The 26516-nt window shown below is 38.7% G+C and overlaps 1 protein-coding gene across 8 annotated transcripts in view; it reads left to right on the forward strand.

Moving 5' to 3' along the window:
* Positions 1–548: 548 nt before the first annotated feature.
* Positions 549–26516, forward strand: part of PCMTD1 (protein-L-isoaspartate (D-aspartate) O-methyltransferase domain containing 1) — a 66460-nt gene continuing 40492 nt past the window's right edge. For 2 of the 8 annotated variants that reach the window (XM_070630613.1, XM_008515485.2), the window contains exon 1: positions 800–939. The gene's annotated coding sequence lies outside the window, so the exon portion shown is untranslated. Of the gene's footprint in view, positions 940–1558; positions 2080–25591; positions 25646–26516 lie in introns of those variants that run through there. The other 6 variants (XM_008515483.2, XM_070630614.1, XM_008515484.2 and 3 more) reach the window with 6 other exon arrangements.

Consider the following 26516-nt stretch of genomic DNA (forward strand, 5'->3'; position numbering starts at 1 on the left):
TTCTATCCCTCTTCCTCAAAAACCTTCCCTTCTGGTTATGGGCTATGGGATATTTAAGCAAGCCGACAGGAACTTCTGGGCATGCCATCCTCGGCGGCCGGAAGCACACAATGTGTTGAACGCAGAGCACACGTTAGCCTAGCACTGATAGCCCACGTCCCGGGCCGGGCCGGGAGCGGGGACACTCAGAAAGGCGGCGAGGACCGACGCCACACGGGAAACACGCGGGCCTGGCGGCGAAGGCCCTAGCAAACGGGGTTGGGGGAACTTCCAACGCTAAGTGAACACTTTAAAGTGGCACATTCTGGAGAAAAATCCCTGGCTCCTCAGATAAAGCGGTGAGCACTCTCCACAACAGCCTCTGTCGAGTTACCCCGCGGGGAAGCACCCTCAAAGATACTTCGACACCGAGAGGCCCTGTGCCGGGGCGCAGCGGAGCTCAACAGCACTCCCAAGGCGGGGCTTCTACCCTCAGCTGCCCCTACGCCACCGCTGACCGTCTCGTGTCCACTCACTCCCAGGAGAGTCCAAACACGGAAAACGAGGTCGCATTTCGAGCCTCCGCTCTCGCAGGATCTCTCCCAACCGCGGCCGTGTCCAGGCCTTGTGAAGGCCTCGCGTTGTTAGGGCCTGGGGGCGGAGCGATCCCATAGTGGGCGGAGCCGGATGGGGGGCGTACCCAGGCCTTGTTGACTTCGGTGTCCTGGCCAAGAGGCCCTCGCGCCCGCGGCTCTCTGCGCATGCCTAGATCCCGGACGACTCCGAAGGCCGCGACGGTCCGGCTACCCCAGCCGCAGGTCCGGGTTCCGCCCCTCCCCCCGGCGGCGGCGGCCGTGTTGTTGTGGCGGTGGCGGCGGCCGGCCGCCGCGGAGCTCTCCGAGTCCTAGCTGCTGAGTCTGCGCGCTGCTGCAGAGGGCCTGACCCACCGCCTCGCCGCAGGTAACGCCGCCGCCTCTGGGCTCGGGGTCGTGCGGGTCGGCGTGTCCCGCGTGTGGGGTCGGGCGTGGGGTGGGGGGGGTCAAAGGAGGACGGGAGGTCGAGGGCTGGCGAGTCGAGGGGGCGTCGAAGGAGGCTGGGAGGTTGGAGGCAGGGGGCCAGGGGTTGGGATCCAGGGAGCCGGAAGAGTCCAAAGGGCCGGGAGGTCGGGGACCCGGGAGTTGCGGGGGCGGGGGGCGCTCGAGCTGGCTGGGAGGTCGGAGGTTGGGGTTCAAGGGGCCGGAAAGGCTGAAGGGGCCCGCAGGTCGGGGACCGGGGAGTTGAGGGGGGGTCGAAGGAGGCTGGGGTTCTCGAGGGGGTCTAGGAGGTCGGAGGTCGGGGTTCAAGGGCCGGGAAAGGCCGAAGGGCTGGGAGGTCGAGGGCGAATAGGGGGTTCGAAGGGGCCGGAGGCCGGGGTCCAGGCGGCCGGAAGGGGCCGGGCGCAGACCGTCCTGTGGTTCTGAGCCACTGCCTGCCCGATGCGGCCGTCCGCGGCCCCCCGCGGCCCCTTCGGGCCTTTCAGATCCTCCCGCTGACTTTCTGTTGTTGTTTTGATTGTGAAGGAAGGGAGTCCAGCCTACGTAGGCTCAGAGAAGCCTTGGGGGCTGGGAAGGGACTTAAGAGGCTACAGCAGGCGCTAAACATTTCTTCTTTCTGTTTTTTGTTTGAGCGGTTACTACTGTTTAAGTGCGCTGCCAGTCCTCAGGGTATTTCACACCGGCGAAAAGAGGACCCAGGAGTAGAACCGGAGGGAGTAATTTTGCAAATCTAAGATATTTTTCTTTTAACTTATAATTCTGTGTTTTTGTATGTCCTGTTTTTAAAATTCAGAACTCATAACTATGTTTTTAAAATTACAAGTTGGAAGAATTTGGGTACGGAGGAGAGGGTATGGTTTTACCAATAGTTATTTTCTCCCGTTATTTTTTTAAGTTACAATAGTATTACGTGCTCTTTAAGAAAAAAAATTAATCAGCCAAACAATGAAGACCTCTGTCGTCGTCCTTCCTGCTCCTCCCACCCGCCTCTTTTCCCTGTCTTACTACCCAGGGTAACCAGTCTTCAGATGCGGTGTTTGGCCTCAGGACTTTTTTCTGCATATAAGTATGTTTTAAAAAAAGTTGGGGTCATCTATAAGTGTATAGTTTTCTTAGCCAACAATACTCACGGAAATCGCTCCGTTTTATTACATACCTCATTCTTTTTAAAAGCTACATGGCCGTGTACTTTTTTATTGCTGAACATTGTCTCCATTTTTTTTCCTACTCTCTTAGCTTTTAAATAGCTTTTAAAAAGGATTGCAAACCACTATTTTGAAATACAGTGTGATAAAGCTTTCAGAATGTCTAAGGCTCGTTGGGGATACTTACATATTAGGCGAGTTGAGTAATATGTTTACACAGTGCTTAATCGTAGCTTACACGAAGGCTTGGATGACTTCATAAAGCAGGTTACGAAAATAGTTTACTTTCTGTTTTTTTAAGTGCATTTTTCAAAGTAAATTTAAATTCTAAACGGTTGATTGAAAACAAATTCAGTTCCTTAAACGTGAACTGTGTGTGAAGAAGAGCCAGTGGCTCAGAAGTTTGTATTTTAGACAGGTGGAAAAAAAAACCCACAACCCAAAAAACAGCCAGGGATTAAATATTTTGGTAGTGAACCGTAGGAAGTAAACCATAAGTGGAAGGATGATACTACATTGCTTACTATTAAACAAGATAGAAAGCTAGGAAATCTCTCTCAGGTTTTGTATTTCTGTGTGCAGAAGAGCTGGAGGCTTTGTTGACTTAATCACTGACTTGTATTTATTAAAAATGTACTGTGTGTTCATCTTTGTGCTAGCCTCCGGGGAAAACATATAACTGAGTAAGATCATCACAAAGAGCAGTCTAGTTCTAAACATGTATGGCCTGAAATCTTAGGCTCAATTGTGTAGCATTTCCTATTTGGGGAACTGTGTTTAAAAGGAATCAAAAACATCCATGGCATTTTATTTATCGTTGCTGATAATTACATGCCGTTTGTTATGTATTTCTCACAACAGCATAGGTGGCGTTTTCCCCGTTCTCTAGATTAATAAACAGAGGCTCTGAGAGATTAACTAAACTGCTCAAGATCACATTGCGTTTTTAGTGGTGGTGACTACCTTAGATTCAGGCATAGTTAATCTAAGAACCTGTTTTTTGCTCTCCCGTGCTGCCTCCCATTAATGAAAATTGCCTTACAAAACTATTGATCTTAGAGTTTCCTTCTCTTTTTTAGCTTGGAAATGTTCCTTACAAAATAGAGACGTGGATATATCATATGCACTGAAAAATAATCTAAAGCATAAATAGTGTGAAATTGTAATGGTATCTTTTTTTTTGATGTTTGGTGACCTGCTTTTTTTTTGTTTTTGAAGATTGGCCCGGGGCTAACAACTGTTGCCCATATTCCTCTTTATTTTTTTTTTCACCCCTCCCCAAAGCCCCAGTACATAATTGTATATCCTTGTTGTAAGTCATTGTAGTTCGTTTGTGTAGGATGCTGCCACAGCATGGCTTGATGAGTAGTGTGTAGGTGCACGGCCAGGATCCAGTCCAGAGAACCCCTGGCTGCCGAAGCAGCTCACACAAACTTAACCACTGGGCCGGCCCCCTGTAATGGTGTCTTTTTAGATGAGGTTTCTGGTGATGTATTATCAAAATATTAAATTCCTTAAACTGATGCCATTAACCAAGAAGATGGGGGATTGTGTTGATTTAGTCACTCTACTTGATGCCATGGCAAATTTGGATATCTTGGTAAATTGTAGCTGTTACAGGTGCTTTTATTCCTTGTAAACTTGGATGGATAATCTCATTTCATTTAACATTATTTTTATGAACCTAATTGCGCTCTTTGTAAACTAATTAGATGAAAGGAGTACAAAGAGGGCTTTAAAAAGATTGTAATTTGCCTATTTCATTTTTGGTATTTTTTAGACTCTTAAAAATGCATAGAGGCTGGCCTGGTGGCGCAGCGGTTAAGTTCGCACATTCTGCTTCAGCAGCCTGGGGTCTGCCAGTTCAGATCCTGGGTGCGGACCTACATGCTGCTTATCAAGCTATGCTGTGGTAGACTTTACACGTGTAAAATAGAGGAAATGGGCACGGATATTAGCGTAGGGCCAGTCTTCCTCAGCAAAACAGAGGAGAATTGGCAGCAGATGTTAGCTCAGGGCTAATCTTCCTCAAAAAAAACCATGCATCATGACAGACAATAGAGTATGTGGCATAATATTATGGTATATTAACCTGTTTCAGTTTTCCAGCAGATGTGACAGTTATGTAGTTTAAAGAAATGTGGCAAATACTGAAGTTAGTAAAGTATGATCAATTGTACTATGTATTTGAGAAGAAACTCACATATAGGCGAATATTTGAGCTTTTATTTTTGGCAGTTATTAAGGATGGTAATTGGATTCACATCTAAATGGCATATTGGCCTTCGATTATCTCTTGGACAACTAACACTGGATCTGAGTGAGTTTTATAGTTGTGGGACACAAAAATGTTCAGCATCAGGTAGATGTGTTTAGAATATGTTGAGATCTATTGACTTTCAACTGTCGGAGGGCGAGGAATCCAATGCTGTGTGTATATTTTCAAAAATTAATAAGAGAGATTTTATGGCTGATAGGAAGAAATAGAAAATTCATTTTCCAGTTTAGCCTGAAGATCCTTTAGGGGACATATATTCATGAGTAGTCAGAAATCAATAAACTATTTAAGTTCTGTGAATGATAACAAGAGAAGCATCATGTATGATCTAGAGTTTAAAATCTAGTTGGGGTTTAAAAACTAACAGTATAAAACAGCTATTGTGGAATTGCATTAAAGGACCTATTCCCTGATAATTCGATTTCTAGGGAGAAACTTGTTAAGTTGAAAGAGAAGCCAGAATAGAGGGAGAAATCATGAGAATTGGCGGTTGAAGTAGACAAAGGGAAAAGGGGTTTCCTCAAAGAGTGGGTAATCAGTAGAGTCAATTGTGTGGATGAGTGTCAAGGAGTATGAGAACTTAAAAGTTATAGTTCTTTGAGCTTTGAGATACTGAAAAAATACCTAATTATAATAATTATCTTGTATTAGCTGTGTCCTGCTGGGGGTTGAGTTGCAATAATTAACACTTTTCAGTAACTTGCAGGCTCTTAAGTACCTATAATCATAATATCATAAATCAGCTCCGTTTATAATCTAAAGTTGCAGTGAGCATATGAAGAGCTGTGGAATATGAAGTGCTGTGAAGTCCTGTCTTCTCTCTTACTTCTACAAGCCGGTACCTCACACTTGTCCTTCTTGTGCCCTTTGTTTATTTTCTCATCTCACTTCTTAAATACAGGTGTTCTCTTTGATTGAGTTGTGATCTTCGCTTTTAAACCTGTATTTTCTCCTTTCTAATCTCACACAAACCCATGCTTTCCACTGTTTATTCCTTCCTTATTGCTGAGGCCCCAATTCCAGCCTCATTTTCTTTCCTAAGTTTCAGACTTCCCTTTTCTTGTTGTTCTCTTTGATAAAACTCTTGAAGCGGCTGTCATTTTATCTTGAATCAAAATTAAACTGTTTCCTTTGCAAATGTAGTTTTCTTCTCTCATTTCCTTGTTTACATTAATGATCTTAATGTTGTCTTTGTCATCTAGGCTCAGAATCAAAGGTCACCTTTGATTCTTCACTCTCCCCTTTTCTCTCAGAAAGAATTTCTTTGCCGTTTTATTGCATTGTGGTGCCTGATTCTCCTGCCTCTTTTCCATTTTCCCAGCAATGAAGTACTTTTAATCCCTTTGCCTCAACTGCCGTTAACAGGAGACGTACCTAATCTCTAGGTTTTGCCATTCATCTTGCATGCTGCTATCAAATTAATTGTCCCAAGTGCAGCCCTGATCACGTCATTTTCCCTGCCTGTCAGAAACAAACAAAAAAACCCAAAACACTTCTTGTTACTTATGTCAGCCGCTGTGCTGGATCCTTTGTTGTCATTTGGTCTTCATAATAGTTTTATGTTGTAGATATTAATATCTCACTTTATAGGTGAAGAAATTGAGACTTCCTGGGCGTGAAGGAGTTGCTACTAAGTAGAGGAACTGGAATTTGAATCCTAAGCCTGTCTTTCTTCCACAACTGTGTTCTTGACCACTGTGCCTCCACTGAGTGGCTCCTGATCAACTCTGGAATAAAGTCCTTATTCCTCAGTGTTGCCTTTCAAAGCTGCGTTATTTGGCTCCAGTGTTCCTTTTCAAATTTATTTCTTGTTTTATTCCAACTTAAGTTTACATTCTTTCTCTTCCAAAAAGAAAGGAACTTTTTGGTTTCTCATGCATTTCCTCTCGGAATTTTCTCCCTTTCCCATCCCTGCCTTTTGAAATCCTCTAAGGAAAAGGCTAGCTCATACACCTTATTTCCCTAAAGCCCCTTCCCTGTCTGTATGGTAGTGAGGTCTCCTCTCATTCGTTTGGTTGTTTAACCTCTTGATAACTTTCTACTCTGAATTTGTTTTTGAGTACTCTTAATGGTTGTAATTGGATTATAAAATCCTTTAATGCAGAAAGCATGTCTTGCTGTTCCTTTTATCTCTCAATGGATGCTCAGGAAATATGTGTGAACAAATACGAAAATGATCACTTGTCACCTGCACCTTTAATGGTGTTAAATAATACTTGATTTTAGTTGCTGAATGATACACAAAATAGTTTATTGGAGTTTTAAATTCTGTGTGTGTATGTAAGAAAACCAGATTTTCTTGTTGTAGGCTATCAAATGAGTTCTTTATTTTTGGATCGATTACTATGTAATTATAAATTGTTTATTTTAAAAAGTTCACTCGTCTTTTTCTATATGCATATGTCTGAGTTATTATATATAAAAATTCCTAAAATTTGTGGTTTGACATTTGAATTCTTTTTCATGCTGTTGAATTAAACACATTTTCAAATCAACTATAGTATTGTCATAAACTCCCTGGCCTCACAGTTTCTTCTCTGCTTATATGGATATGAAAGAGAGAATAAAACTGTGCCTATAATTCAGGGTCGTTTTATTCCTCTTGGTGATATCAGGAAGTTCCAGCTGTATGACCAGCTGAAACGCCCTCACACAGATTATATATAACTCTTTGCTTCCTTAAAAATTTATGAAAATTTCAGACGTATTTGAATTTATCAAGGTTAATGGTTACCATGCAGAGATTACAATTTTATATTTGTCTTATATCTGCCTTTGCATCCTATATTGTATAAAAGTTTAGCCACTTAAAAATTAATTCTTGCTTTATTAAGGAAAAGTATAATCTTTGCTGTTAGGAATTGGGAATGTAAGATATCTTGGTGATGGTGATAGGGTGAAACATTTAAGATTTCTTTCTGGAGTGCTAAATGCGTGATTACAGAGGAGTGAGATTAATTTTCAAACTAATCAGTTTGTCAGTCTGCCTGCTCTCAACTTTATAAAGTATTAAAGTAATCACAAGTACTCTGAAGACAGAAGTTTTAAGCAAGTTTAAAATAATTTACTGATTTTAAAAATAGGTAATATAGTCAGTCACTTGGTTCAAATTTTAAGTGGTACAAAAAGTTTTATAAACTGAAAATGTCTCCTCCTCAGCCTTCCACTTTCCCCAGCGGGAGGTAGCTCCTCATTCATGGAATGATATAAAAGAAGCAGTTTATTTGGATGCAAGTAAATATGAATAGATACAGTACTCTTTCCACTTATATAAAGATGAGGTGCACTGTGAACAATTTTTCACTTATTATATCTCTAATGTTCCATATCGGTAGATAAAGAACTTTGTTCTTTTCAAAAACTCTTTTGCAGCCTCAAAGTGTCTGCTACATATAGCTACAGACATAGATTGTATATAGTTTATTTAACCATGTTCCTGACTGATGGGCGTTTAGATTGTTTCCATTTTTTACTATTTTATCCATTGAGGCTACACTTTGAGGGAAGAGAAATAAAAAATAGATCTTTCCCTGTAAGGGAAAATAAAATCTGAAAACTGAAATGGATGTTTCTTGGTGGGGAATGAAATGGCTTCCTTTTCTGGCCTGATGATTAATGGGTAAGTAAACAGAGAGAAGGATGGAAATCATGCGAAGATGCTTACTTAGAATCCATAGTTGACAACTGAATTGGAAGCGTAGGGTTGGTAGTGGTGATTGGTAGCAGCGTCTATGACCAGTTGTCTGCTCTGGGTAGGGGTTAGCACTGAGTGTGTTTGGAAGTTCGCTGTGTAGAAATGATACTTGATATCTGGAAACTCTGGAACTTTGGTCTTTAATAGTATATTTAGCATAGGAAATCTGTTGAGGGGATGAACTAATCCCTGTGTATCATCTCGAAGGAAATGTCATGACCTGCAATGTAATATATCTTATGTGTTACTAATTTTTTTTATTATTGTGTGATTGAAGATAAGATTTAGACTACTGAAATAAATGAAGTTAAATAAATTTCTCCTTCAGCAAACCTCTCTCACCCACATCTGTTCCTCATTGGTTGCTTGGTAATAGTTTTTTAATAGTGTGTTGTGAATCCCTTCAGACTTTTATGTATAAACAAAAATAGCATATTTATGTATCATAAGAATATCAGAATCCTATTGAATAACAACTAAATGGTAAGAATGATAAAAGTCAAAGTCATATGGAATAATAGGTGAATAAGGTGATGGTGGGATAATACAAGATAAATAGTGAGTGCTCTTTGATTTCTTCAGAGCTAGAGTACTATAAATACAGAGTATTATTGTGCAAAGTGTAATAGCTACTTAGGTTCTGTAACTGGTCTATCAGGTTACTCCTAACAAGTCATTTGAGGTTTCCCAAGCTGTGCTTTTTTTTTTTAAGTAGTAATATTGGCTTACTGAATTTTAATGTATTATCTTTTCTTTGTCATTTTCCAGTCATTCTGTCCTAAATACAGGATTTGGGGGTTTTCCTGATAGGCATCAAAAAATTAGTTTTTAGATGTTTGATAGATATGTCATTTCTTTTTATGATGGTACTCTATATGCTCCCTAAGTCCATATGGGTTAGACTTTTTTAACAGTGATTCATTTGCATGGAGTCGTTTCTCAACACCTATAATTCTTTTTTGGTCACTTACACCCTACTAGTCATTGTAGAAATAATACATAAAATGTCATTTGTTTTTGCTCTTTTCCCTTGTGTAATAGTAGTAAGAATTCATCGTAGAAAGACTAGAAAATATGGATAAAGAGGAAACATCATGAAGAATGTTATCACCCAGGGGTGGTGTATCCTCTAGTTGATTGTGAGAGACTTCTGTGTTAATGAGAACACCAACTCATTAAGAAAAGCCTACCTTTATAAATCCTGCTGCCATATAAGGCAAATAGATTTGGTAATGCAGTCATGGAAAATGTGAGTGCTTGAGTTTTCTTTGACCTGGATACCTTGTTAGGTGACCAAGTCTGTGTTAGGGCCTGACTTAGCATGTCAGGTGATTTGTGCTCATGTACCGAGCACTTGGTGGTTTAGCTGTTGGTGATGGAAGCCACAAGTGTGCGGGTGGATGGATCAGTGAGTGCACCTCTATGACTGCTCCTAGATTAATAGTTCAGAGCTTTTATTCTGACTTTGTGTCTTATTTTTGTACTCCATCTTTAAAATACTGGACCTTAAGTTTATTAGAAAGAAATATTTAGAAATGCCATAGCTCAAAAAATAAACAGAAAACTATCTTTGTTTTACGGTATTTAGAAGGATGGTCTATTTTATCCCTGTGACTCCTATAATCCTGGTGCTCTCAGTAATCATGTTTTCATTGTAGTCTCTTAATGCCTAGAGTAGAGTTTTAAATTCTTGGTCACCTTGATACTCAAGTATAAGAGCAAATTTTGGAACACATGAAGATAGTCACTATAATTTTAGTTTCAAGGGAGAGCCTGGCAGTGGCCTATAGTGACTTAACATATATTATAAATCTCATCCTAAAACGATTACTTCAGATTCTTCTAAACTGTTTTAATGGACTTGACTTTTTCTCCTGCAAATAGAGTGGTTGAACCTTTATTCTTTAATGAACCAGAGAAATTAGAAATGGAAAAAGAAAAATTGAGGTTTTTCTACAGTGATTTATGTAACTATCTGTGTACTGTAACCATTCATGAAATTGATTCGGTTCTAAAGGAAAGGGAGGGAGATAACCATGGACTTAAAGTAATTGAGCTATGTCATTGTTCATGTTAAAAAAGCTTTATATAAGCTTTCTTTTTCTTGTTAAGGACTTGTTCAGCTATCACTGTCAATTTTTGTAATCACTGGTTTATTGCACCCAGGTAACAATAAAATGCAGTTCACACTAATTAATAAAGTTTATATATATGTGGATATACGTATCCACATACATACGTATACACACATATACGTATGGACATCTGCAGTGCACAGCTCCAGGAAGCACTCTTCATGTAGAATGTAATATTATTGACATTCCCTGTACTGCTTCAGGAAAAATCACACTGTTATTGTGAGAATGGTGCTTCCTGGAAATTGTGTAATACAAGACACTAATCTCTTTGGTGCTTTAACATTTTCACATTATCTTTACATTTATTTACTCTTCTCAACAGTTTTGTCAGAGGCAGGTGGGTATCATTATTCTGCTTTTATAGATGCATGAACTAATTTTAATTACTGTCTTTTCCTGAATTTGCTTTGTTTTTTGTAAAATGATGATCTACAGTGTTTAAGGACATAGGATTTGGTCCTTAACCACGTAAGACCTAGAACTTAACCCCAGTTCTGCCTCTAAAGCAGTTTACTTAATCCCATTCCTTGCTTTCCCTCCCTTGAAAATGATACCATTACACATAGCTTTGTTAAGATTAAATGAGTTGATGTTCTTAAAACAGGACAAAGCTTTATGTGCAGTAAGTGCTCGACTAATGATAGTTGCACTAGTGATAAAGATAATAATATTTTATGAGTCATACTGCTTTTCAAAGATATGAGATCAGCCAACACTTGGCAGAGAGTGAGGGATCTAACCCAGCAGTAGTATCTGTTTAACTAGAGGCCAAACTTGAGAGCAAGCTCACCATCGATATTGTAGGCATGGAGCCAGGAATAAAAAACAAACAAAAAACAAAGCCTAGGAATAACAAGGACAGTGATTGCTGTGCAGTCAAGGACAGGCTGTGGAGCTACATGAAGCCCAACATAGTTGTGTGTAAAATGAAGCAGATTTCAATCTTCTGGTCACACAATAAGGAATGAGAAATTACTGCAGTGAAAGAGGAAGACAAGAGTTCTAAATTGTGAAGTACTGCACCTTTAGCCCCAGAGGTATTCCTGACTTACCATTATCATTAATGTTCCTCATAATGATTTGGAGCCACCAAGAAATGGTCAAATTATGCTAGGTATTCTCTGAGATTGTAGAACTGATACACCATAGAAAGACTTTCGTTAATTTGTTTTCAATCTTTGAAACTTGAAGAGATTTCTTTCAGTTATCTGTAGTGTTAATTCTTTTTAACCTCAATAGTGCTAGGTAAACATTTTGCTAAATTTAAATATGTACATTATTTCATTTAATTCTTAAAACTGAAGTATAGTTTATAGTAAGGTTAATGGCTAGTGGTAAGGTTAATGGTGTTTTAAGGTAAAGGCCAGGAGTTCAGACCTTCGAAAATATGTTTGCTTGTTTATATAGTTCAATGTCAGCTTCCTTCCTCTTATATCCTTTAGTGCCTTCTGTTGTGTTATTAAAATCAAGTCCTCCTAAATGTGTTCATATTCTTTTGGCTGGTGTATCTTCCCATTCATTTTTAGTGATACACAAAAAGCATTTACTTGCAGGGTAGTCTATTTTTAAAAGGGTGTTCCCTCTTGAAGCCAACTTAGAATCATACTACATTAAAGTTTGGACAGTTTTGAATCTGCTACAAATACCGTGGTGTGTATCAACAGCTAAGAAAAGGTGTGGACCATCTTCTACAGGGTCTTACTCATGCTGAACTGAGTTTTTGTGAGCACTCAGGATGAATCTGTATAGTAGCTTTCCACTATCCTGAGAGTAAGGTCAGGAATTAAGCAAAACTGAGCCCCAAGCAAGGGCTTAAGCTTAAAATTTCTGTAGGCACAGTTTTTCTCAATGGTGTAAGATATTAAAAATGCTGGAAACTTTTGTGATACTGTGTTCAAGGGTTAGGACTGGGCATATGTTTTCTTTTGTAAGAAAAAATGATTACATGGTTTAATAGTAACTAAACCAAAAAAGGGTTATTTGTTGCAGTGTTTCCAGTTGATACTTCAAATTGAGTTGCAGGGTTTTCATAAAGTTATTGTATAGCTAGCCTATGGTATAGTTAGTGTTGTTTCAATAGGAGGGCTTTGGGCTGTCTTAAGAATGTGACCATACATTATATATAAGAGAAAATTAATTTCACGGTCTTTCAAAGAATAAGAACATATCTCTTGCCACTGATTATCCTTGTGATCTCTTATTTCCTTTCCTGTATTTTGGCTGAGAACTGAGAGAGACGGGGATGGATTTGGGCTGCAGATGTGCACATTTAAGTTGGATTTGTTTGATTCCCTGTGGAGTAATGTTCTGCTGGAGAGTAGAGGGCAAGTAAAGTTTGGGTAGTGTAATAGGCAAATAATGACCTGCACCCCCCCCAAAAAGATGTTCATGTTTTAACCTCCAGAACCTGTGAATATGTTACCTTATATGACAGAGGGGAATTAAGGTTGCTGATCAGCTGACTTTAAGTTGGGAGGACTATCTTGGATTACCCAATGATCCCAGTGTAAACACAGGATCCTTAAGTGCAGAAGAAGGAGGCAGAGTGAGAAGGACTCAGCCAGCCATTGCTAGCTTTGAAGATGGCGGAAAGGGTCATGAGCCAAGGAAAGCAGACGGACACTAGATGCTCGAAAATGCAAGAGAACAAACCTCCGTAGAGCTAGAAAGAAACTTTGCTTACGTCTTGATCTTAGCCCAGTGAGACCTGTGTCAGACTTTTGACCTTCAGAACTGTAATACAGTGAACTTGCGTGGTTTTAAGCCATTATGATTCTGATAATTTGTTACGTCAATGATAGAAAACTAATACAGGTAAGTATATTGTGACCATTTGATTCCTTAGGTAAGTGACTGCTGAGCAACCCTTTCCCCCAACAAAACATTAAGATGATATTTACAAAACTGATAAAACTAGTGCTACTGGTTTAAATGGAGGTAGCCTTGAATCCTGCTAGGTGGGATTTCCTTTAATTTTTGCAGCATCCTGCAGGCACTTCTGCATTTCTGGAGCTTCTTCTTTTCTTTAATGATAAAAGTCGTATATTGGGCAGGTGAATTAAAATGGTATATAAGATGCTATTCAAGTTGGGAGAACCATGGATGTAAAGTTAGTTACAGTAATCCTGCTAAAATTGATAAGGATAGTGACAGAACGGGATTTTCACTAAGAGGAATGGGAATAATTGAAGAGAGTAGCTAGTTGGAAAGGTGAAGGGCCATGTAGAAGGTTTTGGTTTCAGACATAGTAAATTTGAAGTGATGGTGGGAACTCCCTCCCCTGTGAAATTAATCTGGAAACTTATTAACTGCACTGGAAAATTTGTGCTGAAGACGAGGGTAATTTTGAATCAGCAGAGCAGGAGAAGGAGGAAATACATCCCTGCCCTTAAATCTCTGAGGCAGTATGTTAGAGGAAGGCGGGGACAAAATTAACAGCTATTTAAATTGCTTTTCTGACAGACAGAAGCTGGGAGTCCTTGTGAATTTGCTACGTGGAGTCTTTCCAGTTTGGGCAAGAGTCTTGTACTTGAAGAAGTTCTACCTACCCTTTGTTCTCAGAAAGAAAGAAAGATTATCCCTGTGCATTCACTGTAAAAACACAAAAATGAATTTCCACACTAGGCTCACCAGCTGTAAAAAATGTTTGGGGAAATTACAGTAAGGTAGTTGGATAAAACAGATTACTAAAAATTACTATCTTTGGGAGTATTTTTGTTCCTCTAAAACACATACTTTCCCAACCAACATGCATAAAAATAAAACAAATGTTTATAGAGACATAAGGCTGTCTTTCTCGCATTTACCACTCTTTGCTGTTCTGTGCATTGCATTTTTAGTACAGTAGCAAAGAATGTGTGGCTTATTTAGTGTCATTTACTGTCACTTTCTTCCAAAATCATTTTCTGCTAAATGTGTGATATAACACATTTAGTGCCTGTTTATATATTTAGTTTTCCCTCTGTGTTCCTACAACTCTGGGACTGTTTTTTCCAATAAATATTTTTGGTGGTCTTTGCTTCTTTCAATTTGAAATGTCACTAACAAGAAGAAGTAACCTTTTACTATTATCTTTGGCATTTGTTTAAAGAATTTGTCTTTGCTATTTCTCTGTTCCTTTATTCCTTTGTGGATTTCTATTTTTAGCCTGCCTACCATGCCTACATGAAATTTAATGAGTTTTTCAATGGTTTTATTTTGTCTTTTCCAGGTGTGCTAATAATCATTGAAGTCTGTAGAGGGGAAAGAAGGGCATCAGAAAGATCATGTACTTCAGTTAACAAGCTCATGCTTAAGCTGACTTCTAGACTGCTAGTAGATGAGGCCACTAAGACATCCTCCTGTCTGAAAGTTAGACTCTGGTGGATTTCTTGAGCAGGAACTTAAGATGGCAGAGTTGACAGCTACTGTCCTCAGTACTCTTAGTCACTGTTGGCTGTCTAACTTTCTGCTGTGGTCAGGATGGACACTTCTCATAGCACAGAAAAGCTGGCGACAAGTGTTTAACAATTTGCCAAGAAAATAAGATAAAACACACCCAAATACTTACAAGTTAGAAAAGAAGGGGAATGTTGACCTGGCCCTGATGGCCTAGTACTTAAAGTTTGGAACACTCTCCCTTGGTGGCCCAGGTGTGGTTCCAGGCGTGGAACCACACCACTTGTCTGTCAGTAGCCATTGCTGTGGTGGTGGCTCACATAGAAGAACTAGAAGGACTTAGCACTAGAATATACAGCTAGGTACTGGGGCTTTGGAGAGGAGGAAAAAGGAAAGGGTTAATGTTTGCAGGATATAGCAATTTAAGTCAAATCCAAGGGATTGTGGATGTTGAGGCTGGCAAAGTATCAGGATCTATTGTATTCTCAGTTCATATGATTGCGTAATTGCTTGTCCTTCATTTTCAGATTGACCTGAGTGTAGTCTCTCTGGGTTTTGGGATTATATCAGTCTAGCCGAAGCAGGAAAGAGAAACCACACAGTAATTTGAACAGGGAAAGTTTAATGTAAAGAATTATTAAATATAATGGGGTTGGCTAGTAAGTAAAGAGAGCTCTAGAGTATAGGAGTAGATAAAAGGAGCAGCCACTAACCCTTGGGCTATGTTGATCACCCAAGGAAGAGGCCCACCTAGGGCTGAGATCCGGACCTGGTTGAGAGGGTGTGTGATTCATGGGATGCCAGGGAAGTTGCTGTGGTGCGTCCTTGATGGAATTTGCAAGAAATCTCTCTAGGGTACCAGGGAAAGATGTTAACAGAGAGGTGTTTCACTGGAGGCTCTCTTCTACACACTGACCAAGGGAGGGAGCTGGGGGAAGACTGGCTATTCACCACTGCAGGAGGCTGATGCTGGAGAACCCTTAGCCACTGTAGAGGTCTGCCAAGTAGGGCAGGTGATGGGGAAGCAAAAGCCCTTTCCTCCTGCAGTTTCTCTCTGGCCATCTACACGAGCTCTGGCGGAACATTACCCATCAGTTAGAATGATACAGGAAGTAGAATATTTTTTTTTCTTTTTTTTAATTGAATATTTTGACCTTATAAATTTAAGGTATACGTTGTGTTACTTTGATACATTTATATATTGTAATATTGTCTTTGTAGTGATATTTATTACAGTATATAATTACAGTACAGTGTTATTGTCTGTATTCATTGTACCGTGCATTAGATCTCTCTGGCTTATTTACTACTTGTTGGAAGTTTGTATCCTTTAACAACATTAATCTTCCCCCACCACCATCCCCGTCCCCTGGTAACCACCATTTTTTACTCTCTAGAAGTGGAATATTTTTGATGTGTACTTAATCTCTGGTGGAATCAGAGCAACGTACTGTTGCTCTTTGCTTTTCTTAAAACATATCTCCCTTGCTTTTGCTTCCTTTGCCATATAGAAACTTTTCTTCTAGTGAAAATGATGCTAGACTCCTTTTGACTTAGAGACCAGTTTCTACTTTTGTATTTTCTACCCAGTCAGCTGATCTTGGCTATTTCTTGCCAGTTTCCTGTATTCTCTCACATTTAAATGTCAAGATGGAGTCATAGTCCTTGGACCAAATATTTGAGCACTGCTCCTTTCTTTTTACTATACTGACTCAGGTTAGTGGCTCTATCTACAGCTTTAGGAGCTACACTACACTTCTGGTTTATTTTAAATATAAGGGTTTTGTTGTTGTTTTAAAAACAGCAAAGACATTTTATCTTAGAAAAGGTGTCTCCTTTTGAGCTTTTATTTTATGTTGTTTTGGAAAGAAACTCAACCAAGATGCCAGAGCCATGAATTCTGTCAGTATAACTTTGAAGTAGTTTTGCCCTTTTCATGGCAGGGTGCACTAGATAATTTTAGAGTTTTCTTCTTTACAGTTTTACTGATTATTTTTCTTGCTTCTCACAAATATGAAAGTGTTGTATTTTGTTTGGGTTTATAAGGCACAGGAAACTATATGAATTATGCCTTTGCTGTCATGGATACAAACTTTTAAATTTAAAGTTCTAGAATGAGATTTCAGATGTCAACAATAGTTTCTTTTTGACTAGCCCTCGTTTTGTCGCTATTGCCATAGTACTTCAGCTATACAGAATTAGAAAATGTAGTATACATGCCTATGTTGCTTTCAGGTTAATTTTCTGAACCCATTTTTTAAATCTCTTGAGCATTTTATCAGCTTTTGTGTACCTCCATATACACTTACAGTATTTGAAAAACTGTTTAAATTGTTTGTTCTTCTGTAGTTTAATATTACATTAATAATTCAGAAGAAAATCTGTTGAATTTCTTTCCTCCTCGTGTGTTTGTGTGTCTCTCTTTCTTTGGGTGTGTCTGCATATTTTCCTATTAATCTATTTCACATCCTGAAGACACTGAAGTGTCATCTCTTCTACCTTTACTGGGGACTCTGGCACGTCTACTGTAGTCTTCTCTGCTCCCCAACTTACCTATAGTATCATTAATTCAAACTGTTGAAAATTACTTGTAGGTTTAAATACTTTATGATAATACTTTGGGTATCACAGGTTTACCAGTCTCTCGCTATTACATTCCTTGTTGATTTGCTTTTATTTTGAACTTCTGGAACATTTTCCCTGCGGTTTTTTTTTTTTTTTTTTTGATATTGTATCACCAACTAATTGTACGCTGTTTAACACTTTTGTCTCTTCTGCCTTGAAATATACCTCAAAGCAGGCTATATTCATATGGATTGGAGTATATAACTTGTCTAGTGCATAGGATATGGCTGCTGTTCTTTCCATATCTTAAATAATTGGAGAATTGAACTAAATTATTCATTAGCAGGGGTCTTGAATTATCTCTTCTTTGTTGTATAAGGCAGACTAATCTTAAAGGCAGATCAGACTGTGGGGTCTGTGTAACTCAAGTATTAGTCTCACTTTTTCATTTTTATTAAGTGAATGTCGTGGCAAAGGTATTTTATTCATTTGTTTAGTCTCTTTTTCATCATTTACTGATTGCTTCCTGGATATTAGGCCCTCTGCTAAGTGCTAGAAATAAACAGATGACTAGCATGTAGAGCCTTCCCTGGAAGGGGCCACAGTCAAGTGGGTGGGAAACAGGATAATCCCCTTGTGGAGAGGTGATGCAGGGATGTAGTCAAGGTGTTCTGAAAGCTTTGGAGAAAGGCATTGTTGACTGAATGTGTCCCTGCAAAATTTATATGTTGAAGTCCTAATCCCCAATGTAGCTGTATTTGGAGGTGGGACGTCTAAGGAAGTAAAGTGAGGACAAAAGAGTGGGACTCTGATCCTATAGGATTAGTGTCTTTGTAAGAGAAACCAGAGAGTTCATTCTCTCTCTCTTCGCACACCCACCAAGGAAAGGCCATGTGAGGACACAGTGAGAAAGCAGGAAGTGAATCCTCACTAGAAACTGACCATGCTGGCACCTTGATCTTGGATTTCTAGCATCCTGTACTGTGAGAAAATTAATTTCTGTTGTTTAAGCCACCCAATCCAGTCTATAGTGTTCTGTTATGGCAGCCTGAGCTGACTAACAAAGGCACCTAAGGGTTCTGGGGTGGACCTACAGAAGATTTTTAGAAGGAGGCGGGTGGGATTCCTCTCCTAGAATGGTTGAGAGAGAATTGTGAAATATTGGGTTGAGTGCTAGGCATCTAATAAATGTAGTAGTTATTTAGTAAGGTACTTAAATTTTAATAATAAGATAGACAAAATCAGGTTGTTGAGTTCCAAACAAGGGTTGAACTCATTACACTCTATCTGTGGATGCATATACAACTGCAGCTGTATTTGTAATACTGTTGTCAGGTCAGGTGGGGTAAGGGTGACAGTCTGGGAGGTTGAGGCATTTGTCCCATGACCTATTTTTCTGTGGAAGATGAAGTATAACTATTTGTTGAATGAGGAAGATCCGTCTTGAGGGGATAGTGGCAGTGGTAGTGAGTTTGCTGTGAGGAATGGGAGCCACAGGTCAAGGAAGACACAGAGGTATTGCTGGGTGCTATTGAAAATCCAGTTGAGATTGAGGAATGTGAATCTTTGGTGGTAGTAATCCAAGTAGTGGATTTCTTTCTTTAGTAACACTCCACAGTGTAAAAACTCCACTGAGAAGAATTGGATTGGTCCAAGATCAGGAGTTTGCAAGAGGAGTGAGGCGGAAAGTTAAAGCTAAAGTGAAGCCATGTTCATGGAACCTATTTGCTTTGGGAAGAAAGTGATATTGCTAGGTGTCAGCAAATTATGACCAGTGGGCTGAACCTGGCATGCTGCCTGTTTTTGTATAGCCTACAAACTAAGAATGATGTTTGCATTTTTAAATGGTTGAAAAAAATTAAGAGTAGTATATTATGATGTAAAAATTATATGTAATTCAAGTTTCAGTGTCCATAAATAAAAAATTTTTGAACAAACCATACTCTTCCATTTACATGTTGTTTGTGGCTGCTTTTGCTCTGCAAGCACAGAGTTCAGTATTTGTGATAGAAACTTTGACCCGCAAATCCTGAAATATTTACCCTCTGGCCTTTTACAGAAAAAGTTTGCTAGAGGACTGGTGACACTGAAGATTAAATGTAGTGATAGACAAAGAATGAGCAAATGAGATAAGATGTGACTATAGAATAAAATAGGATTCAGAGTTTGGACAGTGGATGAGTAGGTCCTCAAAGTATAAGGTGGTTGTTACCTTTGCAGCTTGAATAGTTGTTGAAGATGCCCAGGATGATGGTAGGAGTTGGGAAACAGAAAACTGCAATTGAGATGACAGAGTCCCCACTAAAGATGGAAGAATTGCTACTCTAGTGTCTTCAGTATGGGGAGTGGGGACATTATTATTAATAGATAGGAAAATGTATTAAGAAATGAAAATGCAAAATGTATTTTCCTATACCTTTTCCAACAAGTTTTTTTTTTGAATGATCAATGTTTTAGGCCTTCGTTACCAGGGAAAAGTATGCATGTATATGTGTGTTTTCTATAGCTTTCTGTTATATATATGTGTGCTTAGGTGTATATGTATTTGTGTGTGTGTGTATATATATATTTTTTTACTCATATCGTGAGTTCACACTGTTTCCTCCAATTCCATCCAGCATCACAGGGTATATCCCCAAGGTCTTTCCCCAATCTTTCCATGCTTTATTTTCCCTCAGAAACACCATAGAGCTGTTGAGATCTCATTGAAAATTGGCACTTGAAATGCAAAATATTTTATATGTATTATATATTTTTACTAGATACTGATTTTTATGCATTCGGTAAATATTTCTTGAAATAGGAACATGCTTTTTGTGATCGGATTAAGTAGGTCTATATTGAATAATAGAAACAGGTAACACCTAGGCACTTGGTATGTGTCAGGGACTATTAGCGGTAGTTTACATATATTGCCTCATACTTTCTCACACTAGTCCTGTAAGGTAATTGTTGTTAGTAATATTGTTTTTACCATGTAGCAGCTGAGGGCTAGAGAGGTGAATTATGTTTCCTGAGGTCACATAGCTAGGAAGTTGTAGAATTACGGTTCCAACTGGAACCCATACTGTATGAAGGATTTTTTATTTAAGTATAATTTTTGCCCATGTTGAAAATAGCTCTTTCTGTTAGAATATGACTCATAATGAATATACAACTTGATATGAAGTTATAATTTTCTTTTTCAATTTTTTGTTTGTTTGTTTGTTTGTTTGTTTTGGAGGAAAATTAGCCCACAGCTAACTACTGTCAGTCCTCCTCTTTTTGCTGAGGAAGCCTGGCTCTGAGCTAACATCCGTGCCCATCTTCCTCTAGTTTATACGTGGGACGCCTACCACAGCATGGCTGCCAAGCAGTGCCATGTCCGCACCCGGGATCCGAACCAGCGAACCCCGGGCCGCCGAGAAGCGGAACGTGCGAACTTAACCGCTGCGCCACCGGGCCGGCCCCACAATTTTTTTTTTTATTGAGTTATTGATAGGTTACAATCTTGTGAAATTTCAATTGTACATTAATGAAGTTATAATTTGATATACTGATATCTATTCTGCAGATGATCCTTCTATGGGTAGCAAATGAGTAAAATAAAATTAAGTTATATTCCTGTTGATGTAAATCCTGTTGACTGATGTAAATCCTGTTGCCTGATGTAAATCCTACCATAATCTGTGTAGGTTCAGTCTAGATATATTTAATACATTATTATGTAATTTTTATGGAGTTGATGATAATTTATGAACTTTCCTGCGAAGAAAGTGAATAGCTTATAGCTTAGCGAGAATAAAAATAAAAGTCAAGTAGGAAAACAGTGATTTTTTTAACTGACTTTTATTGTCTTTTTCCTGAAATAGTTTAATTTTCAGTATTTTTTCCTTACAGTCTTCAACAAGCTGTCCAAAGTCGTTTCAGTAATATTATTTACTTAACTATAAATAATTAAAATATTAAAGTGAAATTGGAAAGACTTTAATTCTTTTTAAAGGAAGCATTATGCTCACTTGGTTTAAAGAAATCTAAACAGAGGAGTAAATGAAGTCTTTTTGGCCTTATATTCGTATGTTCTGATGTTCGAATAGATTTTTTCCTGTCTAAGAGTATTATATAACGACTTGCAAAAGTTAGATTTCTTTCTAACTTGGGTGATCTTAGACAAGGCAACTCCTAGGACTCACTTCTTTTTCTGTGAAATGGAGTGAGCGTGGAAGGGCAACTGGTTCTAATCTAGCCCTCAGCCCACTTTATGGCCTGGAGTGTGACAAAAGGCGCTGCTCTTTTTCTCACATTAACCTCTCTCTTTCAGTCAGCTTATGTGTGAATGTGTATATTCTTCCTTTTGCTTCTGTGTACACTGTTCTTAGCTTTTCTTCTTGATACTTCTAACTTCAGGATTTACATTTATAGTTCTGTCTTAAGGAGGCGGTAACTTCACTAGATTTCAGAACTGGCACTGTTTTGTTTTCCTTTTTTTCGTCTTTTGTATTTAAAAATGAAAGTTTCAGATATGCTTTCTTTGTTACAGAAGTGAAAGTGAGTGAAGTATTTATTGGACATTTATATATTAGAAGCTTTGTATGCAGTGCACTGTTTACTCCTCACAAATTTATGATGTTATGTTTCCCGTTTTATAGATAAGAAAACTGAAGATCACAGGTTAAATAATTTGCCTGAGACTGCACAGTCATTAAATGACATCTGACGCTTTATTTCTCCCTATTCATTCTTCCCTTGGAACCAAGAATACTAAGAGGGAGGAAAAAGGAAATGAGAGATTGAGAGAGAGGGAAAGAGATCTGAATTCAATGTCTTTTCACCTAAGAGAATGAAAAGTGTGCTTTTGAATTATGGATCAGGAGCCTCTGCAAATTGTTGTTTCAAGAGGTTTTCATGGCTTGACAGACTGGATTTGAATTGTGGCTCAGCTACTCATGAACTGTAAGCTTGTCTCTTGGTCTCTCTGAACTTTGGTCTCCTTTTCAGTAAAATGAGGTTGGTGCCTCTTCATAGTGGTATTGTGGAAAATAGAGCCCAGTGCCTGGTAGGTAGGAGGTACAGAGGAAATTGCATGTGTATGTTGTCACCACTAAAAAACAAAAATTAAGGTTTGTATTTATCATTGGTTGTAGAGTTAATTAGATGTTCTTGGCAGCTTTTGGCATGTGAGTAATGAACCTTAGCTTAGCCTATTCTTTGTTTTTCTTTCTTTCATAATTCTGTATTTATATTTCATCATAGCTATTTGTCATCATTGGGAAAAACTTTTTCCCTTTGTAGTTGCCTCCATGTTGAAAACAGCCTTGGTCTATGACTCCCATGACAAGATCCTTGAGGGCTTGAGGAAGAAAGATCCTTTGTTAATGCCCTCAAATAGTGTGTCCTCCTTTGGATCCTTAGTCTCCTTCCTCTCAAAGCTGGGTGAGTTTTGTCCTCACCTTTGCAAAGAAAGGAGCAGCAAGGAGCAATTGGCTGCTTGCTACTGGTTGCTAGGAGGGGAGGAAAGTGAGTTAGTATTCATTCTGTTCTCCTCCCACTCTGTGACATCTGTCTGCCATCTGTTTGCTTCCCACATCCTTTCACTTGTCTTTAACCTTCCATAAAACATCCCTAAGCTGCCTGAAAGACACCATAATATTGAACTGGTCATTCAGTAGTTCTTCCCCTAAACCAAATGCATTAAGGTCACACATCTAATTTTGAAAGAATAGCAAGCAACTTTTGGAACACTTAGCAGATCATTTCAGGTGAGCTTGTGTGAATATGCCGTTTGTTCCCCACCACCCACCCTGACTCCAAACACACATACTAGAGAGGAAATGCCAAGGAGTGAAATTGTGTTCTATGAGTAAATATGATGACTTTCTTCTCAAACTGTTTAAGACACAACCCGTTACACTGTTAGTCTTTTATTCTATTCTGACAGTTTTCTTGTTCTGCCTTTACCTTTTCTTCTTTTTCTCAGATTCTTTATTTTGCTTTTGTTGTTTAATGCAGGACTTGAACACTCCTAAAATTTTTTTTTCTTTTCTATATTAGAGAAAATGGCAAGAGTTGGGTAGAAAAAATTGTGATCAAATTAACAGAAATGATGAGGCATGGACAGCCATTCCTAGATAACTAAAACTCAGCTATATTCAAATGCAGGATTGACTGATGCTGAAATAGCAGGGAAATTAGAACTCTGGGAAACCTTAGGAATCATAGAATTTAGCTTCTTCATTTCACAGATGAGGAAATAATGTTCTAGAGAGTTGCCCAGAGCCATACAGCGAAGTTATCATGGGACCAAGGCCCTTGGTCTCTTGACTTGTATTTAGCACTTTTCTATGATTGAGGTGGAATTATTTCAGAATTAACAAATGGCAGACGCGTTCTATGACCTAATGCTGTGATGGCTTTTTAAATACTATTTGCTTTACTTTCATAAAAAATGAAGTGTATTTCAAGTTAGGGAACTATTGTTGAATTATCCAAATATTCACTGCACATATTAACTTGCAAAACTCTTCATATGTACATTGATTATAATCAGTTCAAAATCTCATTGTCCACTAGTTAGGGGACTGGTTAAATCCCGGTGCATCCATGTGATGGCACATCACACCTCTGGATTTTGGAAGAATTTTTGATGGCATGAAGAAATCCTTAAGACGTAATAAATGAAAGTCTGAAATAATATATACAGTATAATACCAATATTGTGTTAAAAAACAAGCATATAGATGCTTAGTAAATAATAACAGTGGCTCTTTGAATGTTGGGATTATGAATAATTTTTACTTTTTCACTTTTCTACAAATGCACATATTACTTTTATAATCAAATCAGTGAATATTTTAAAAATGTAATTTATAATAATTCGTTTTCTACCCTGTTTCTCAGAACAGTTTATATGGTAAAATGACATACCTTTGAAGCTCTTTAGTGTAAATTATTTGTATTATGATCTCTTTTTTGTTCCTTGAGTTTTCTGCTCTATTTTTTGTTAAACGTATTTTATTCCTTAGGAAATTATTCACCGTGTGTCTTTATTGTACTTCATCTGGTCTAAATATATATAGAGAAAAATATATATATTTTTACCTTTATTTGCCAGTTTTGTTCAAATAATGCTTATACACAGTTTAGAAAAGTCAAGTGATACCAGAAGCTTTGAAGACAAAGTGTAGCAGTTCTTGGCTTCACTCATTTCCACTGAGGGCTCACACTCCAGAAGAAACTTAATGAATTTGTCTATTTCGTAGGGAAGTTACCTCCACATTGCTAACTAGGATGCTTCCACTGCTCTTTTTTATTCATTAATTTTAGACAGCATTTACTTTCTGTTATCATAGATGACATGTTAACTTCCATACCCTCTTTTACGTCTTTCATCTCATCCTCCCATTGTGGTTAAAAGTCTATTCAAATTAAATCAGGAATTGTGTTTTCACTATTGTCACCTTGCAGACCAAATAATGTATTGTGATTATATTCCCTTTTTTTTGTAGTTTTGGTTTTTTAAATTAGTTTTACAGTATGCATCTCACTCTCTAAAAGCCTTCTCTGGCTCCCGTTGTCTGCAGGAGGAGGTCCAATATCAGTGTGTGCGTGGCCTGAGAGCTTACCCGGCTCCTCTTTTTCTTCTAGCCTCTGGAAGCACTACATTCTATCCCTCTGCTTCAGCTCTCACTACAAACTCTCTTTGCAGTGCCTTCTTGTATTGTTTCCTTGTCTTTTCTACATCCCTGAACATCTTTCCTTCCTTCTGCCTTCTGTGCTTACCAAGGCTTCATCTTCTCTAGGAAAACCTTCCCATCCTTCCATCCCCACCCCCACCCCCACCATGTCTGGACCAGCTGCCCCATAACACCTTTGTATAGCTCTACAATGGCTCTACTCATCTCATTTTGTAATTGTTTATGCTAGCTGTTCTCCAGATGTGGTTTGGGGTCCCCAAGGTCTCTAAGATCCTTTCAAGGATCTGAGAAGTTAAGTACTGAGTTTTTCTACTATAACATCTGAAAACACCTAATGTTTGCAATACACCAGGGCTTGTGGGAAAAATAGCCTTGAGGCATACCGTTCAAAACTTATGCAACTGTGTAACAAGTTTGCCACAAAAACAGTAGCAATCCTAATAAAATTTCTAGCATAGCTAAATCTCTACTGGGATTCGCACCTACCATCCTAGTCAGTCAGTCCTTCATAGCCTTAAACCCTAGGATTCATCTTCCTCCTTTGAGATTTAAGCCCTGGAAAACAATTTGCTTATGGTTATCTTTTTGTTTGCATATGAATGTCATTTTTATAAAAATTTAAAAAATCTGAATCTGGTTATAGCCTTCGTTAGTCTGTTGTTTTAATTCAGAAAACAATTCTTAGCATTTTTTCATCTGTATTCACAGCTTCCCCAGATCACTTGAAGACACTATACCAGCATCTTACTGCCTTATGGGAAGGTACTCTGCATTTTCAGTGTTTTGCTTAAAATCTTCATAAACTGCTAAGGTGTCTCTTTAATATGTGGAAACTTGTACCCTCCTGTCTCTTCAAAACTTGAACATGTATTCTGAACCACTCAGCTTCCTTATTATCTCCATATCATTACCCTATTTACTAAATGTGTGGCCTAGTTTGTGTTATAGAAACATGCTTTGTAGCAGATTGTCCCTCCTATTCCAGGAAACCGATTTTCTGACCACCTCCTTCCTGAATACCTTTACAGCGTTCTTTTCAGATCTGTCTCTTTCCTCTCAGACCAGAGAGAAAGAAGTCTGGGAAATCTGGTTTCACAGTTTTGCAGTGCTGCTTGTTGACCAGGTGATGTTTTTTCCGGACCTGCTCTCGGGTCTCTTTCAGTAGATCTGAAACACAGATTACACTGCATTTTCTAAAATGGAAATGTATTTATCGCTCCCTTGTTAGTATCTGTGACTGACTCTGTTGCCTCTAGTAGGTGTTCTTAAGTTAGAGTGGACTCATGGGTCTCTAGGAACTCAAGAGCCTTCTGAAATTATATGCAAAACTTCTGATTTGTTCATTTTTAAGTAGAGAGAGGGACTATTAATATCATCAGACTCTCAGAAGGGTCCAGGCTAAAGAAAAAAATGACTGGCCTACAGAATAAAGGTCTCATGGTGCTGAAAAGTACCCAACTGCATGCAGTTTCTCAAAAGTATCATCTGCTCCCTTGCTTTAATACCAGCTGTTTCCTCAGCTTACAATTCCCTTACTCTTTTAACTGTATTACACAATTCATGCCTTTAGGAAAGCTTTCCTTGATCCCTGGATCCAGTGCCCTCTTGGGGTTCGTCTGGGCTTCTGTAGCAA

The sequence above is a fragment of the Equus przewalskii genome, chromosome 8 (assembly GCF_037783145.1).
Source record: "Equus przewalskii isolate Varuska chromosome 8, EquPr2, whole genome shotgun sequence".
Lineage (NCBI taxonomy): Eukaryota > Metazoa > Chordata > Mammalia > Perissodactyla > Equidae > Equus > Equus przewalskii.